This window comes from Schistocerca cancellata, chromosome 2, assembly GCF_023864275.1.
Source record: "Schistocerca cancellata isolate TAMUIC-IGC-003103 chromosome 2, iqSchCanc2.1, whole genome shotgun sequence".
NCBI lineage: Eukaryota > Metazoa > Arthropoda > Insecta > Orthoptera > Acrididae > Schistocerca > Schistocerca cancellata.
In genome coordinates, this window is record NC_064627.1 from 728,353,122 (window position 1) to 728,365,621 (window position 12,500).

Consider the following 12,500-nt stretch of genomic DNA (forward strand, 5'->3'; position numbering starts at 1 on the left):
GTCTTAACTGGAGACAATCTCTAAAAGGATGCAGCGTAAGCACACGGAGATAGACCTAGCAGCAATCGGTAATGTAGGAGTATTTGTGTTGGGAAAGAACCGGAGTTTTAAGCCCTAATAGAAGTCGATGAAGCTCAAACAGTTGTAGGTGTGGGAAGCTGGCTAAAGCCTAAGTAATCTGAAATTTTAATAAAGCACCTAACCGTGTTCAGAAGGGGCACATTAAATACAGCTGGGCTGTTTACTGTTGTTAGAAGTAGTTACCATGTTGTGAAATTGAAGTAGATAGAAACTATCTACTGTGTGGATAGAGTTTACATTTGACAACCGGAATAGAGTGATAACCACGCAGTTTAGTCCCTTTAATCTACAAACCAACCCCGCGCGACCGCTATGGTCGCAGGTTCGAATCCTGCCTCGGGCATGGATGTGTGTGATGTCCTTACGTTAGTTAGGTTTAAGTAGTTCTAAGTTCTATGGGACTGATGACCTCAGATGTTAAGTCCCATAGTGCTCAGAGCCATTTGAACCTACAAACCAACCAACCAACCAATCTGAAAAAATTAACAATTGGTGTCTTTTGCAGAACTCCGCCCCCTTCTCCCCCAACTCAGATGACACAATTGTTGAGCATATCAAAGAAAACTGGGATCTCATTTGAAATAGGTATGGTGGTGACTTAAATCGAACCTCAATATTATACTAGTTCAATCCCAGATTCGCTAAGAAGGCATTATTGGCAATAACACAGATATCAGACTGTATGACAGTATCGTCTTTGCGTGCCTCATTACTTAGATAGTACAGCTAACACAACATCTGTTAGTTCAACGTTAATATATATGGCGAGGAGACATATTTCGCCTGTGCGAGCGATATATTTATTCCTTGGCTTAGCGTGGCTCCATTGTAAGCGAAGAAATGTAAGAAAATGAGTATGTGACTGGACTTTGTTGCGAGACAGGGTAACGAGAGGATGTGTATGAAGTGTGCGCAATGAAACAGTCATTGTTAGCCACCATATTGTATAATTTGTGTTTATTTGAGATTAACAAGCGATTGTAACGTTAATCTGGTGTTGAGTGAAAGACATAATACAGGCTGGTGCATTTCAAAGGTAAATTCTCGTATTTATTTTTGATCAAAATATTCTCTGATGAACTGTAATATACGAAAAGCTTGTATAGGACTTAGAACATTTGATGTTCGATGTTTGCTGCTTCAATAACATGGTCAAAAGCATAGAGTAAGTTTTCTCCGCTGAAGCGAACTCATTTCACTCGCAGACAATCAACGAATGACCAGATGCGATAGTCAGTATCCCAATTCGAGAAGGTAATATAGTAGTTTTCTTTCTCTTACATTTCAAGAATTCTACAGACGACTGTCGGAGTCAGCACCTGCTTCTACACCACGAGAATAACTTGTCAACGTGTACGAAATTACGTACGCTGTGGGATTAGCCGACGTCTCTCTGGAAATTGATACTGTCCTTCACATACATACAGAGACACTACACATACTAGTTCAATAACAACGAGCTTAATATTACCAGCTTAAAAACATTAATTTCTCCTTTTGAGCTGTAATACAGTATGGACCCGCAGCACCGTCAGCACAGCGAAGCATCGAGTGGCAGCTGTTTCGTTATGAGGCGGCTGTCGACCCGCGAACTCCGGCAGCATCAAGCTCACTGACGTCGAAGATTTGCGCTGAGGAGTGACGACACAGGTCCAACTGAAGTGTTCACTGGCTCTAAGAGATCGGCTCTCAGCCCCTCTTTAGGAAACAGGAGCCAGTAGCATCGGTATCTGCCATAGGAACAGGATGCGTAGCAACTGCGCCCGCCCACTTGAAGGCGAATGACAGTGTCCAGGTCACGCACGTCAAGCCTTCAGAAGATCTGCAGGGTGATGACGGCCTCCGCGACCCGTCGGTGTCGCCTCGAAAGCTGACAGTGCAGCTGGCACCACACATTTGTTAAGAAGGTGGGGCATTTATGTTGACGCTTCCCGTGCGCTCCTTGTTTTACCTCGCTGTCAGCTCTCCTAGTGACTTCATCTCGCAGAGGCTCTTTTCTGCTGCCTCCACACCTGAACACTTAAAAGTTCCGTTGTACCTAGCCTTTCTTCCAGAACTCTGCTTTGTTGCTGGTGTGACAATATCCCTCGGTTTCCATGATGCCATTATGCTCCGCTTGCAGTCTTGGGTACTCGGTTGTTTCCCCGAGCTGCGATAGCTTCTGTTTTTGTCGCAACTCCTCAACATTTCCTACTAGCTGGCAGTCTGCTGGTCATTGCAACATGCGGTTAGGCTTCTGTGAGCTGCCAGTGTAGAACTTGGACGAATTTGTAGTGTCTGAAGGCGTAAAATATGTTGGCGAAAATACGTGTTTAAAGTCGATGCTAGGCATAAAACATCGTCCGAATTCGTACTAAATGGTTATTGTGAAAATTATTTTGATTAATTAGTTCGGGAGAGCACTCGAAGTGTAAATGGTTGTGAAAACATACTTGAACTTTTAGCGACAAATAATACTGAACCAATAGGGAGCATCTTGACAGATGTAGGAATTAATAACCACAAGGTCGTTCAGCATGACTGAATACCGTAACATCAAAAGCTTCCAAAAATAATACAAAAGACGTCTATTTAAAAAAGCAGATAAAAACTCGCTTGACACTTTCCTAAGAGACTGTCTCCATTCTTTCCAATCTGACTATATAAGCGTAGATGAGACGTGGTTTAAGTTCAGACAAATGTTATCGGCGTCAATTGAGAGTCACATATCTAATAAATCAATAAGAGATGGTACTGATGTTGATAATTCTTCCGGGTTATATGGCCGTGGTCCTGCCGACTGGCAGGACTCAACAGGACCAGCCATACCTCTGTGGATGTCCAACGTAGTATTGGACGAAACGTTAGGAATAGAAGTATTCCATGGACCACGGCCATATAACCCGGAAAAATTATCAACAACAGTACCATCCGGTCGTGAAAGCCTTAATTGTAAGATGGTACTGAATCCTGTGGGAAAAAAAAAGAAAAAGGCCAGAACACTGTTGCAGCAGCAACGTTAACAGTATGCCAAATATAAAGGAACGCAAAATCCCCAAGATTGTCAAAGTTTTACAGAAGCTCGAAATTTAGCACGAACTTCAATGAGAAATGCTTTTAATAGTTTCCACAACGAAACTCGAAATCTGGCAGAAAATGCAAAAATATTTCGATCGTCCGTAAAGTACGCCAGCGGCAAGACGCAGTTAATACTTTCACTGCGCGATAACAAGGGCGATGTTACTGCTGACGGTCCCACTAAAGCAGAGTACTAGACATGGTTTTCCAAATTTCCTTCACTAGAGTTCGAATTAACAACAACTGCCAACATTAGTAACTTAGAAGTGGTACACTCGGCGTAGCGAAGTAAGTTAAAGCCCTTAATAAAGGCAAGACCTCAAGTCCAGGTTGTATACCAGTCAAGTTCCTTTCACACTACGCTGTTACAATAGCACCATACTTAGCAATTATGTACAACCGCTCGCTAGTCGAAAAATCCATACCTAAAAACTGGAAAGTTGCACAACTCCCACCATTACCCAAGAAAACGAAATACGAGTAATCCGCTGAATTACAGACCCATATTACGAACGTCGATTTGCAGTAGGATTTTGGAACATATGCTGCGTTCGAACATTATGAATTACGTCGAATAAAACAATTTATTTGCAAACAGCCAACATGCACATTGCTCTTGTGAAACGCAACTAACTCTTTATTCTTGCGGAGTAATGAGTGCTGTCGACAGAGGATATCAAATTGATTCCATATCATCAGATTTCCAGAAGGCTTTTGATACCGCTCGTCTCAAGCGGCTTCTAATCAAATTGCGTGCCCATGGAGTATCGTCTCAGCTGTACAACTGGATTCGTAATTTCCTGTCAGAATGGAGACAGTTGTTAGTAACTGACGGAAAGTCATCGAGTAAAACAAATATAATATCTGGCATTTCCCAAGGAACTGTTTTTGGCTCTCTACTGTTCATGACCAACATAAACGATTTAGGTGACAGTCTGAACAGCCCTCTTATACCGTTTGCAGATTATACGGTCATTTACTGTTTAGTGATGTCATCTTAAAATTTGAAGCAATTGCAAATTGAATTAGACACGATATCTGTATGGTGCGAAAAGTGGCAATTGACCCTAAACAATGAAAAGTGTGAAGTCATCCACGTGAGTCGATATCTTCTCTCCTAGTAAGGGAGAAAATGTGAGTTGGTAAAGAGATCAACTTCCGGATCTCATGGTCCCTCTTGTTCTGTTAGTGAACCGAAGAGTCCATGAAGCTGACATGGAGCATTTCATCCCTGACGTCCACTTCTGTAACTCCAAGTTTTGTTTTTCTGTCGCCGGAAGCCTGATGTGTGTAACAACTGTCCCTCGATTTCACAAAGTGTTGGACAGTGGAGTAGTCTTCCTTCGTGTCAAGCATGTACTCGATATGGTCCTTCTGGTAAACTGGCCACAATTGGCCTTTAAAGAGGCATTGCAGTTCATTGTTCAGTTTAATGCAATTCGCGGGGTTGTGTACCACGACATGAGTTACCTTCTCCTTCTTTGGTGAGTGGTGAGGCTGACTGTATTCTGAGATGTGAGATCAGGAGAGAAACCCATTTCATGCTCTGTGGCACCAACAGGCGCGGCTTCCCCTGGTAGGAACATACCCGAATCCGTACCAATGCCGCTGCGATGGGCGCGAGCGGATGACCGTTTGGATGTTCGGGCTTCGGAGAGGGGGGTGGGGGAGAGGGGAAGAGGGGAAGAGGGGGGCGGCGGAGGCGGGAGGAGAGGGGGCGGGCGAGAAATACCCTTTCGCAATATTTAATAAAGTCGGCAGCGTGCAATCCACCCTGTTTTTTGAGGGGATCGAAACGCTCCTCCTTCGGTAAGATCCCAGTGTTATGTGCTTGGCATGACACATAGTGCAGCTTTTCGTCTAATTTATTTTCTAGTTCGGTTACTTTTATAACTACTTGGCAAGTGATCGTCAGTAACGTTTCCACTTACTTCTTTTTCTCATACACGTAGTCAGCTGTTTCTTCACTCTAATATCTATGTCTTATACTGAAGTTCTCCCTATCGTTTTTCCGCGCTAATTCTTTCTCAATTACTTTATTTTCAATAACGGGATCAACAGTTTGTTCAAGTTTCTGTTCAATCCTCTCTACTTCCGTCTCAAAACGTCTATTTCTGCTTCCTATTTTTGACTGTACCTCTGTCATGTCCTGTTTAAGATCGCCGATTTCGGTATTCATTACAATTACTTTTTCTTGATTTCACCTACTTTCGTGTTAGCAACTCCAACATTGTTGTTCGCAATCTTGATTGGTTTTGACGGAGCGTTAATTGATTCGGATTGAGCATTAATTTTAGCACTAACTGATTTGGACTGAGCATTAATTGTACTGATCAACATGCTCAACAAATCGCTTATATTTCCAGTTATTACTGGTTTTGACTCTAGCTCTGGTTCTTTCTTAATGGTTTCCTCGTATCCGCCTTCACTAGATTCGGTTTTTATTTTTATTCCGAATTCCGTAGCGTCTGTCAATGCCAAGAATTCCTTTTTTGTCAGTTCCTGTGTTTCAGCGGTAGCGTCTCTGATGCTAGCCGCGGGTTCCTCAGCAATGGGTTCCCCTTTGTTTTACCGATTGTTCCCCGTTACGCACAATCAAATTATCAGTTTCATTTGTGTCCATCATGTTGTCTGTTTTTGTGAGTAGTGCAAATTTAGAAATTTTGCGGCATATTTCCGCCACTTATTACTGCGGTGCGTGAGTGACTTTATTCGTAGCGAAAGATGATGATGATGATGTTTGGTTTGTGGGGCGCTCAACTGCGTGGTTATCAGCGCCCGTACAATTACCCAATCTTTGCTCAGTCCAATTTCGCCACTTTCCTGGATGATGATGAAATGATGAGGACAACACAAACACCCAGTCATCTCGAGGCAGGTGAAAATCCCTGACCCCGCCGGGAATCGGACCCGGGACCCCGTGCTCGGGAAGCGAGAACGCTACCGCGAGACCACGAGCGGCAGACTCGTAGCGAAAGGGTGTAATTCGCTACGAATCTGCACAACGCAAAATTCGTGCCAAAAACCATACCAAATTGACACTGTCCCGTCACCAGCGTCGCCACGTGCAACCTCTTCTTTCCTAATCTGCCTACTGGGATGCGATATACTGACCTTGATCGCATATGCCTAATGAAATTTTACAGTGAGTAAGGCTATCGTCACCGAAGGAAAATAACGCCGGTTAGTTGGAGAAAAAGTGCAACAGACTCTTCTGAAGGAAGAATCTATTCTAAACTTCAGCTAGATACTGATGATAATTTTGAAATGAGTGGAATATAGTGCAATAGCTCACGAACTGCAGATGGTGGAAAAGGGTACCACGTAATATTTACTACAAAAATTACTGTTAATACAAAGAAAACAATGACTAGCTGAAAATGGATAATTAAACGGTCGCCAGCCCGCTAAGGCAAAGAATCTCCAGAACCTTAAGAAAGATAATGGCAAAGAAATTTAAGCAATAATAACTGGCGTGGCAACAGAAGGTTGTCACGCTTTACCACAGCAGAACTGTTCACGAGAAAATAAATGAATTATGAAGCACTGAGTTCTCAGTTACTTATTCTTGAAAGTAAAATTAAATGGAGTTACTGTTTAAAAAAATGTAACTAAAACCATGTTATGTAAAAAAAATGACTTTCAATAACCTCAGTGTAACGTGAAGCAAAATTTAAAAAAAGGCAAGTAACTAACTTCTGATTATTGAAAGAGTGAATTGAATTCACTGTAATCAAATGCGCAACTGATTTTACTTTTAAAATAACAACAATAAGATACATACCAAGCCAGCAGAAGTCAATCGCTAAGGTAAATATAGAATAAATGAAATGTGCACCCTTAATTTGTGCTGTAGCTGTAGTTATTAGTTTTGCCAGTGAATTTTTACATCACATTAAATGAATGAAGCTAACACTTAAAATTGCAAATTATTTAAGCCTTTGTTATGCAATACTGAGGCAGAAAGTTTATCCTGATGCTGGTCATTAGCAAACACACAAAACTGGCAGTAAACAGTTAATCAATTTTCATATTCTTACGACACTCGGTGATTGCATGGAAAGGAAAGGGACCCTCCTTGGTAATAATGTCTGAGGACAGTGGCAACACAGTTGCCCTACAAGCTTTAACTATTGCAGTTTATTATTCAAGTTAGTCATACGTTGTAAAAGAAATGTCGCTGGATAATGCCTAAGTAAGTTTATAATTTCTAACTTAACAGTCTTACGATGTTGTAGGTGTGCAGATCACGAAGAATGTAGCCGACGATAATACCGAGTTACCGCTGGTGCTGCCGCTGGATGAGAACCCCGAGTCGTCTCCAGAGCCACGGATAATTATGGGACAGGCAGTAGCTGGAACTGCAGCTTCCTCCGCCTGTCCACACCTACCGTGCGCTCAATACTCGCGTGTTAACGAATAAGCCGCGTCTACACTGGCGCGAGCATAGCTGCACACAACGTCTGCGGGAGCGCCCAACGAACACTACCGCACTTTTTCATCACTCTAGCTGCTCTGGTTCCTCTCTGCTCGCAACGCGACAGAGACACTCCGTACGCGAAGATATACAACGACAGATGTCATCGACACACTGAAATAAAGTTCCCTTGGCTATTACCCAGCAATTTATAATATTTTTACTATAATTACTCTCAATAATATACACTCCTGGAAATTGAAATAAGAACACCGTGAATTCATTGTCCCAGGAAGGGGAAACTTTATTGATACATTCCTGGGGTCAGATACATCACATGATCACACTGACAGAACCACAGGCACATAGACACAGGCAACAGAGCATGCACAATGTCGGCACTAGTACAGTGTATATCCACCTTTCGCAGCAATGCAGGCTGCTATTCTCCCATGGAGACGGTCGTAGAGATGCTGGATGTATTCCTGTGGAACGGCTTGCCATGCCATTTCCACCTGGTGCCTCAGTTGGACCAGCGTTCGTGCTGGACGTGCAGACCGCGTGAGACGACGCTTCATCCAGTCCCAAACATGCTCAATGGGGGACAGATCCGGAGATCTTGCTGGCCAGGATAGTTGACTTACACCTTCTAGAGCACGTTGGGTGGCACGGGATACATGCGGACGTGCATTGTCCTGTTGGAACAGCAAGTTCCCTTGCCGGTCTAGGAATGGTAGAACGATGGGTTCGATGACGGTTTCGATGTACCGTGCACTACTCAGTGTCCCCTCGACGATCACCAGTGGTGTACGGCCAGTGTAGGAGATCGCTCCCCACACCATGATGCCGGGTGTTGGCCCTGTGTGCCTCGGTCGTATGCAGTCCTGATTGTGGCGCTCACCTGCACGGCGCCAAACACGCATACGACCATCATTGGCACCAAGGCAGAAGCGACTCTCATCGCTGAAGACGACACGTCTCCATTCGTCCCTCCATTCACGCCTGTCGCGACACCACTGGAGGCGGGCTGCACGATGTTGGGGCGTGAGCGGAAGACGGCCTAACGGTGTGCGGGACCGTAGCCCAGCTTCATGGAGACGGTTGCGAATGGTCCTCGCCGATACCCCAGGAGCAACAGTGTCCCTAATTTGCTGGGAAGTGGCGGTGCGGTCCCCTACGGCACTGCGTAGGATCCTACGGTCTTGGCGTGCATCCGTGCGTCGCTGCGGTCCGGTCCCAGGTCGACGGTCACGTGCACCTTCCGCCGACCACTGGCGACAACATCGATGTACTGTGGAGACCTCACGCCCCACGTGTTGAGCAATTCGGCGGTACGTCCACCCGGCCTCCCGCATGCCCACTATACGCCCTCGCTCAAAGTCCGTCAACTGCACATACGGTTCACGTCCACGCTGTCGCGGCATGTTACCAGTCTTAAAGACTGCGATGGAGCTCCGTATGCCACGGCAAACTGGCTGACACTGACGGCGGCGGTGCACAAATGCTGCGCAGCTAGCGCCATTCGACGGCCAACACCGCGGTTCCTGGTGTGTCCGCTGTGCCGTGCGTGTGATCATTGCTTGTACAGCCCTCTCGCAGTGTCCGGAGCAAGTATGGTGGGTCTGACACACCGGTGTCAATGTGTTCTTTTTTCCATTTCCAGGAGTGTACATTCAGAAATAAATACACTATTACATCGATTACCTATTAAATATAGCTTTTCTAATAAAGCTTACAGATTCAGAACCACAAGTACATTACAAGTTATCAACGGATATTAAACGGCGAAAATTTTGGATGGTGCAGAAGGTTTTTTTATCTGCATTTTCGATGTTACGAGTGTACATAGACGGTGAGGGGATTGTGGCAGATTGTGAGCTTTGTTGAAATTTGTGAGCTAGGTTGCTTTTCCCAGCCTTCGCTGCCAGTCGTCGGAATGATCTGACCCCAGTCGACAGGCACTGTTTCTAACAATGTGCGCCACAGTCTGCAGATGGGTAGACCTTGGTCTCAGCACAGCCACTCCAGCATGATGAATAAGGTCACCAGTCACACAGACGCATTATGGACCATGTGGTCCTTCCCAACCCATGCTGCCATTTCCTGATGGGTATCTTATTTATCGATTGTTACATTCATGGTATTTGTAGTTCACTGTTACCATCTTAGTTTACTTATTGTTGTTTTGTCATTTGAGATAGCGAGCGGAGCTGTGGACGCTAAGAAATGGAGTGCGAAGTGGGGCACTCGAAACGTTTCAGATGTATTCGTCTGTCTGAGTTCAATAGACGGGTGACAGCAGCGGAGGTAGCCAGAAACATTTGTGCCATGTATGCCACTGGACACAGCATGGCAAGAAACGTCTTGGACGTTCATTTTATAGATATGACATAGTTTATGCCCCTCATCTGTGTTCAAATAAGCATTTTATACTTTGACACGACACATACGTCATGTTCCTTCTTTTTATTTCTTTGTGAGGTATTGTTTCCTTCCATTCATCACCTTTTACAGTTATTTTGTCTTACAGTAAGTTATTTCAAGGTTGTGCAGATAATGCATGTCCCACTGTCAAATAAAAATCATGAATAGTATTTAAATAATTTTTAATAAATAGTATAATTGTAAAATGTATTGAGTGGAAATTCGTGATGGTACATTTTAAATATGTGACAATGGATGTATTACTTCTTTCTCTCAAATGTTCGGTGTAAATTCATTTGTAGAGCCTTGCCATTGTTTTCATTCTGTTTTAATCTGTTACTATGTAACTTAACTGATAAGGTGATAATGCTGTCTTCAATGTTTTATACATACAGGCCTGAAGATGACGCAATGAGGCGTTGAAACTGATAGCGACAAAATAAAATAAAATCATAAGGACGGCTGTAGGTGTTTTTATTTTTTGTCACGATGGCAAGAAAATGGTTTTCTCGTTTTAAAGAGGATCGTTTTAATATTAGTGACTCTCTACGTTCAGGGAAACCTTCAGGGTTGATGAAGACCGTTTAAACCATTAATCAACAATGATCCACTGTAGTGTACTCTAGAACAGGCAATGTAATGAAATGTGATCATTCCACCATCGTGCGATATTTGCACGCAATGGGGAAGGTTCAAAAATCGGGTGTATGTATAGCGCATGCTCTAAGCCAAAACAAAAAAAATTAACGAGTGGCCATCGGTGCATCTCTGCTTACTCGTCATCAGTGGGCTCCTTACAAACACCGACCATTCCTATCGTTACTGGTGACGACAAACGGTGTCTTTATGCTAACATAAGGGGAAGTAAGGAATGGTTGTGTCCAAACAATGAATCAACTCTCCGTACAAACACCTGCATACATTCACAGAAGAAAATGTTGTGCATCTGCTGGAACAGCTATAGTGGGGGAGGGGGACTACGAATTGCTTCCCCGGAGTGCAACCATCACTGCTGACATTTGTTATCTACAACTGAGACGCCTTGCAGACGCAATGCAAGAACAACGACCAGGAAGACTGCGTGAAGTGACGATACTCAACGATAACGCCGCCCGCATTCTGCTAGACCGTCAATAAACTCTATACAGGAAATGGGTTGGGAAGTCATTGCGCACCCACGTCCTTCACCTGATTTTGTGTCCTCAGATTTACATCTTTTCTGCTCTCTATCCAACAACCTTCAAGGAACTTCCTTTCCGGATAAAAATGCGCTCCGAACATGGCTCGGCGAGTTCTTCGCCTGAAAGCCAAATGATTTCTGCAGTCGCGGAATCGAAACGTTACCGCAGCGCTCGAAACTGTTTTAAATAGTGAAGCAGAATATATTGTTAATAACTAAGGTCTCTGTTATGTGTGTTGTTGTTGTGGTCTTCAGCCCTGAGACTGGTTTGATCCAGCTCACCATGCTAATCCTGTGCAAGCTGCTTCATCTCCCAGTAACTACTGCACCCTACATCCTTCTGAATCTGCTTAGTGTATTCATCTCTTGGTCTCCCTCTACGATTTGTACCCTCCACGCTGCCCTCCAGTACTAAATTGGTGATCTCTTGATGCCTCAGAACATGTCCTAACAACAGATCCCTTCTTCTAGTTGAGTTGTGCCACAAACTCCTCCCCAATTCTATTCAATACCTCCTCATTAGTTATGTGATCTACCAACCTAGTCTTCAGCATTTTTCTGTAGCACCACATTTCGAAAGCTTCTATTCTCTTCTTGTCCGAACTATTTATCGTCCACGTTTCACTTCCATAGGTGGCTACACTCCATACAAATACTTTCAGAAACGGCTTCCTGACACTTAAATCTATACTCGATGTTAACAAATTTCTCTTCTTCAGAAGCGCTTTCCTTGCCATTGCCAATCTACATTTTATATCCTCTCTACTTCGACCATCATCAGTTATTTTGCTCCCTAAATAGCAAAACTCCTTTACTAATTTTAGTGTCTCATTTCCTAATCTAATTCCCTCAGCATCACCCGACTTCATTCGACTACATTCCATTATCCTCGTTTTGCTTTTGTTGGTTCAAAATGGCTCTGAGCACTATGCGACTTAACTTCTGAGGTCATCAGTCGCCTAGAACTTAGAACTAATTAAACCTAACTAACCTAAGGACATCACACAAATCCATGCCCGAGGCAGGATTCGAACTTGCGACCGTAGCGATCGATCGGTTCCAGACTGTAGCGCTTAGAACCGCACGGCCACTCCGGCCGGCTTTGCTTTCGTTAATGTTCATCTTATACCCTCCTTTGAAGACACTGTTCATTCTGTTCAATTGCTCTTCCAAGTCCTTCGCTGTTTCTGACAGAATTACAATGTCATCGGCGAACCTCAAAGTTTTTATTTCTTCTCCATGGATTTTAATACCTACTCCGAATTTTTTTTGTTTCCTTTATTGCTTGCTCAATATACAGATTGAATAACATCGGGGAGAGGCTACAAACCTGTCTCACTC

The 12,500-nt window shown here is 43.8% G+C and overlaps 1 protein-coding gene across 1 annotated transcript in view; it reads left to right on the forward strand.

The window, feature by feature from the left end:
• Nucleotides 1–12,500, forward strand: part of LOC126158122 (uncharacterized) — a 61,810-nt gene that overhangs the window by 7,736 nt on the left and 41,574 nt on the right. The gene's annotated exons all lie outside the window — the stretch shown is intronic.